The sequence below is a fragment of the Arachis hypogaea genome, chromosome 16 (assembly GCF_003086295.3).
Source record: "Arachis hypogaea cultivar Tifrunner chromosome 16, arahy.Tifrunner.gnm2.J5K5, whole genome shotgun sequence".
Classification (NCBI taxonomy): Eukaryota; Viridiplantae; Streptophyta; class Magnoliopsida; order Fabales; family Fabaceae; genus Arachis; species Arachis hypogaea.
The window spans coordinates 45,764,983-45,772,097 of NC_092051.1; the positions used below are offsets into that span (position 1 = coordinate 45,764,983).

The window sequence follows — 7,115 nt, forward strand, 5'->3', positions numbered from 1 at the left end:
CTGCGCTTGCAGTGCTCGCTTCATAGCCTGAAACCATGTATCGGCTTCAGTCGGGCTAGTAGTTCCCTTGAACTTCGGGGGATTAACCTTCAAAAAGTTTGCCAGTGTCATCGGGCCCTGAACTCCACCTCCGTCATTACCATGGTTGTTCATCTGTTGACCAAGAGCCTCAGCAGTGGCTTGCATAGCAGTAGCCATGTTCTCCAACGCAGTCATAAAGTTCACCGGGTCATTAGGGTTAGTCTTCGGCACACGAGCATTATTACGACTCCTCCCACGACCTCTACCGCGTCCATGAGGCGCCATCTGGTTCCTATACACACCAAACAATCGATATTAAGTTGATCAGTCTCAACATCGGAAGTCTAGTGCTTCAAAGTCCCAAATGTATGCTCATGAACATTTATGCCAATTATATCAAGTAGATATACTAATAGCACATAACACACACACACAGAGAATGCACAGAAGCATAGTCAGTCCATTCCTCAGGCTCTACAGGAACGAACTGCTCTGATACCATAATGTAACACCCTACCATACAGAGTCTTATGCTTAAGTCATAATTCAGAGATGGCAAGGTATTATGACCTCTAAAACAAAAATTTAGTACGTATAGTAGTATGAATAAGGATTATAACTAAGAGCCTTTGTGGGAAAAGGGGTAAACAAAAACCGTAACTCGAAAGCGCAACACTCCGATCGGTAACGCAACGAACAAGAATAAAACAACGCGAGATTATATATATATACAAAGGAGTGTCAAAAACAGGAATATCAAAACTCAAATCCGGATGCGAAGATAACCGGTCCGAACATAGCAATATATACATATAATAAAATAAGGAAACCCCAAAGGAAACCCAAAGGGACACAAATACAAAAACCTATTCTCCAAAAATCTCCTATAAGAGGAGTCATCACAGTTTGTATTATTTAATGGAGATAAAGGTATCTAAACAAGATATATAACCCAAAACAGAGTCCCGAGAACAAAGGATCTTCGCTAATCCAGAAGTCTCCAGCATGCCTCAACGAGAAGCCTCACGTCCTGCATCTGAAAACCACAAAATCCGCATGGGTGAGAACCAGAGGTCCCCAGCACGGTAACAGCTTCCACATATATAATACATAATAATAGAGGAAAGCCGAAGGCAATCCTAGAACTTCCTCCAGATAATATCAAAGCTTATAAACGAGCTAAACCATAAGTGGCAACTGACTAAAGATTCTTCAGTCTAACTAATACTTCCCTTTCCAATTCCTTCAGACCTCCCAACCACCAGCAGGAGTATAATATAGCAAACACAGTTATATCAGACAAGAGATATACAAGTAAGAACAATTAGGGCATTTAGACAAATAGCAAGTAATATGCAGTCAAATAGACAATCTCAAATAATTCACATAGTATGCTTATGATGCATGCCTGTCCCTAGTGGCTGATGATATCATCTATCAGTTATAGAGCCAACCCGACAAGTCTTGGTAGCTAACCATTGGACTGTCCCTCTGTCGCACATCCCCAACTTGAGTTATACTCATCATAAACTTGATCATAATCATGATCCATATCCATCACCCTCACTGGTGAATATTTACGGGGGCGAGCTCATCCGGGCCTTTCACAGTGCCCGGCCACACTTACGACATAGGGTCAAAAGAGCTTCGAGTTCTCAACCTGGATCACGTGGTGGCTAGCCACTGCTTCCTCCCAGGGAAACCCTCATCTTCGATGGTGGAAGTGCAAACATTCACAATTCATTCAACAGCATATATGCATTTATACTTAGCCATAATCATGGCTCTGCCGTAATACGACAATAATCTAGCCATCCGGCTCACGGTTAAATCCATAACCAGCCAATTCATTAACAATTACGGCCCTTCGGCCCATGGCACAACAAGCACTTCCACCGCCATCCTCCGCATCTCACATAATCATCTTTGATCCTCAATGATCATTCATTTTTCCCCTTGCTTCACTTGCAAGTTACCACATTCACTAGCCCTTTTCCTCATGCTAGGCATATCATAATGATTCGAGACATAAGTGGTGAGATCGGAGGCTTAGAAGTATGAAATTTGGCTTTTAAAACTCAAAAATCAACTTTGGGATGAAAATAGGGCCACGCGTATGCGCACTCCACGCGCACGCGTGGATGGCCTTAAAACTCATCGATGCGCAAGCGTCATACGCGCAAACGCACGGATTAAAAATTAGCCAAACCACGCGCAAGCGTCAGCCACGCGTACGCGTGGGTGCTCTTGCGCCCAGGCACAAAACTGGCACAAATCTGGCAAAACTCTCTGGAAAATAGCTGGGCATATGGCGCAGCGCATCGACGCGCCCGCGCACACCACGCGCACGCATGGATGGTGCTTCCTGGAAGAATGGCGCGCACGCGCCAAGTGCGCCTACGTGCGGAGGGATATTCTGCTAAAAATATTCTAAGTTAAAAGCTGCAGAATTCATAGATTCAACCCCCAATCTTCCGACGGACATAACTTTCTCATTTTAAATCGTTTTTCACCCGTTCTTCGAACGGCATGGACATCCCGGATCTAATTTCATTTTTAGACATATTTGGCACAAATCAGAGATCCGTAGTCCAAGTTATGTCCCGTCAAAGTATGCCCAAAAATCATGTTTTCATACAAAACCATAAAGTGCCATTTTCAAAACAAGCCATTTTCAACTCTTTTCAAAATCAATCAAAACATGCCAATTTCATCCCTTTTCTTTGAAATCAATCAAAATGTACCAAAATCAACATCAAGCCATCTTCAACTCACACATTGACACTTTACCAAAGTTCCCAAAATCACATCCAACCATCTTAACACTTCTCAATCAAATGGCTAAAGGACAAACACAATATCATGTCATACATCCTTCCTCATACCAATTTCCAATAATTCCATTCCCAATCAACCATCATTATACATAATCATCATCATACTCACCATCAACATGGTACTACCCATCAATTCAACCTCATTCATTCATCAAGCATATATCACAACATGCATTTTCTTATATATCACACAATCAAGGCATCAATATTCATAATCACATATATGATCACATCATATATCTCAATCATTCAACAACATCATCAATTCAATGCCTATCTTAGGGCCTCTAGCCTAAGTATTTTCTACCACATTACATATTAGATACGGGAAACCGAAACCATACCTTAGCCGATTACCCAAGCTCAATCGGAACACTTCCAAACCACTTGTCCACAAGCTCTCAAGGTCTTAACAACTCCAAGAACAGATTTTATCACACAAAATCCTCTCCCAAGCTTTCCAAAATTACCAATCAAGCTCCAATATTCACATATACACAACCTAAGCCACAATCATCATATCCATACACAACATCTCAATACCCAAACATCATAGAACAACAAATTACACTAGGGTTGAGAATCTTACCACACCCAAGGTCCAAGGAGACAAGATTAACCTTCTCCTTTAAGAGAGTTGGGTCCTATAACATCAAAGAGCCCAAAATCTCAATATTTTACCCATGAAACTCAAAAACAAGGGCTAGAACTTCGAAGAGTAAAACGTGGCTTTCCTCAAGATTGATTGTATGGGTTTTGTAGAGCTCTCCGCGGTGAACGCGTGGCCACAAACAGTGCGGCAATCGGAGCTCTAGATCAAAAGTTATGGTGGTTTGAAGATCAAGTGAGAGAAAGAAGTTGAGAGAGTGTTCTTCCCTTCCTCTCCACCATTTCAGCGTGTTTGAGTGTGTTGTGAGGAGAGAGAGTGCTGAAAACTAAGGTTTTGGTTTAGTTTAGTTGGGCCAAGGGCCCATTTTGGGTCCGGTTGGCCCGGTTTAGCCCGTTCGGTCCAATCTTAGTCCGATTTCTATAAAATTGGTACCGAAATTCTCGTCTTAATCTCCTCTATCATATTTAGCCATAAAAATAATATTTTTAGCTTTCTAGAATAAATTCTCATTTTATGGGTTAATTAGCCGTTAATTAACCGGATCTTACAATCCACGCGTCCGCGTCGCCTGCGCCGCACAACTTATCCAGATAAGCGCCAATTATCTTATCTTTTCTTTTCTAATCCTAATTTCTTTTATCTTTTCTTCTTTCTTCTTCCTTTTCTTACTTTCTTCTTCTTCTTCATCTCTTTCCCTTCTCATTCTTCTTTTCTTTCACTTTATTTTACTTAATTTATTTGCATACTTTCATTCATTGCATTTTAATTTTGTATATTTTTATTTTCTTTTCTAAATTTTTTATTTTACCATTGGTGTTCAAAAGTTCTTATTCAACTGTTATATCTTTTCTGGTATTATCTTAGTGCTTATGACTTGTTTTATTCTGATTGGGTAACATTATTTAAATAATTGTTAATCTTTTATGATACTTGTACTTCTCTTGCATTGATATGAACTTATACTATCTTGCATTACCCACATTTTCCTCTCCTTTGTTGCAAATTTTGCACCACTAGTATGCCATGTGCTTATATTGTTTTCTCACGTACATGTTGAAGCTTCCATGTAAATGAGACCCTTATCATTTGGCATTAACCCAACCATGCTTCATTTATTTTCTTATCTTTATTATTGGGTTATCTTTCTTCCCTTTTTCTTTCAGGATGGCCACCAGGAAGAGAACCGGAAGATGTTTACATGGGGAGACAGACAAGTCCATCTGCAAAATCTTCGGAGAAAAGCGCCAGTTGGAATAGCCCGTCTACCTGCACATCTTAGCATGCACCGAGGACGGTGCAATCTTTAAGTGTGGGGAGGTTGATACCGACTTCCATGGGTTAATCACTTCATATTTTAGCACCAATGTTTAATTTTCTTTGTTAAATTAGTTGTTGTATTTGCATATTTGTTTGATTTTATGCATCTAGTTACTACTTGGTTAAAGTAATAAAATTCTTTTAAGACCCTATCTTTGAAAAATTTCACTAATTTAAATTGAAAAAATTTTTATGTTAAAAATTGTTTGAAGTTGTATTTGGAATATGATTTTTGAGCCAAAGAACACACAACCTGTGATATTTTGAGCTTATTTACATGGTTACATTATTTAACCATAAATTTTTATTCTTGTGTATTTTCTTCACTATGATTGCAATCTTTGCTTTGTTCCATTCTATATGTCCAATATTTAGTGTATTTACATGTTTGCATATGATTGAGGCCATTGTTTGATTTTAGCTCACTTATCCCAAATAAGCCTACCCTTTACATCACCCTTGTTAGCCACATTGAGCCTTTTAATCCCATTCATTCTATATTTTACCACATCACTAGCCTTAAGCAGAAAAACAAATTAAATACCCCAATTGAATCTTTGGTTAGCTTAAGATAGAGATTGTGCATCAACTAAGTGTGGGGAAATTGTGGGAACATGGGTTAATAAGGGAATGTATCATGTTTCTAATTTATTTGAATATTAGGAATTTGGGAACCTACTCATGAAAAAAAAACTAAAATAGAAAAATATTGGAAAATCCATGTGCATTGATAAGTTATGTTTATTTCTCTACAAAAAAAAAGAGAGAGAGAAAAATCCAAAAATATTCAATAAATAAGTAAATAAATAAAGGGACAAAATTACCCGAATGCTAAGTTAATAAAAAGATCAATGCACATGTGATAAAAGTAAAGAAATATCAAAAATTTGGTACATGAGTATGGGAATCATACAAAAGTAAAAATTATGGGTAGTTAGGCATGAATTTAACAGTATATAGAGTATATGTATATTAGGTGAGAGCTTAGGTTAGTCAAAGATTTATATTATAGCTCACTTAGCCATACATGTACCCTTACCTTTACCTCAGCCCCATTACAACCCTGAAAAAAATATATAGAAAAAAAAATAGGAAGAAAAAGAAAAAGCAAGCAGAAAAAGCCAATAACCCTTAAAACCAAAAGGCAAGGGCAAATAAAAAGGATCCCAAGGCTTTGAGCATCAGTGGATAGGAGGGCCTAAAGGAATAAAATCCTGGTCTAAGCGGCTAAACCAAGCTGTCCCTAACCATGTGCTTGTGGCGTGTAGGTGTCAAGTGAAAACTTGAGACTGAGCGGTTAAAGTCAAGGTCCAAAGCAAAAACAAAGAGTGTGCTTAAGAACCCTGGACACCTCTAATTGGGGACTTTCTAATTGGGGACTTGAGACTTTCTCTAATGCAGCAGAACTGCAAGTTTCATGGACTTCCATCTGAAGATCCTTTTCAGTTCTTAACTGAATTCTTGCAGATATGTGATACTGTTAAGACTAATGGAATAGATCCTGAAGTCTACAGGCTCATGCTTTTCCCTTTTGCTGTAAGAGACAGAGCTAGATTATGGTTGGATTCTCAACCTAAAGACAGCCTGAACTCTTGGGATAAGCTGGTCACGGCTTTCTTAGCCAAGTACTTTCCTCCTCAAAAGCTGAGCAAGCTTAGAGCTGATGTTCAAACCTTCAGACAGAAAGAAGGTGAATCCCTCTATGAAGCTTGGGAAAGATACAAACAGTTGACCAAAAAGTGTCCTTCTGACATGCTTTCAGAATGGACCATCCTGGATATATTCTATGATGGTTTATCTGAGCTATCAAAGATGTCATTGGATACCTCTGCAGGTGGATCCATTCACGTAAAGAAAACGCCTGCAGAAGCTCAAGAACTCATTGACATGGTTGCTAATAACCAGTTCATGTACACTTCTGAAAGGAATCCTGTGAGTAATGGGACGCCTATGAAGAAGGGAGTTCTTGAAGTTGATACTCTGAATGCCATATTGGCTCAGAACAAAATATTGACTCAGCAAGTCAATATGATTTCTCAGAGTCTGCATGGAATGCAAGCTGCATCCAACAGTACTCAAGAGGCATCTTCTGAAGAAGAAGCCTATGATCCTGAGAACCCTGCAATAGCAGAGGTAAATTACTTAGGTGAACCTTATGGAAACACCTATAACTCAACATGGAGAAATCATCCAAATTTCTCATGGAAGGATCAAAAGCCTCAACAAGGCTTTAATAATGGTGGAAGAAACAGGTTTAGCAATAGCAAACCTTTTCCATCATCAACTCAGCAACAGACAGAGAACTCTGAACAAAATGCTTCTAATTTAGC

At 38.9% G+C, this 7,115-nt stretch overlaps 1 non-coding gene across 1 annotated transcript; it reads right to left on the minus strand.

Annotated features, from left to right (window-relative positions):
• Positions 1–6,435: 6,435 nt before the first annotated feature.
• On the minus strand, positions 6,436–6,543 carry LOC112760914 (small nucleolar RNA R71). Its single transcript, XR_003181329.1, has one exon. It is a non-coding gene; the product is annotated as a small nucleolar RNA R71 (small nucleolar RNA).
• Between the last annotated feature and the right edge of the window lie 572 nt (positions 6,544–7,115).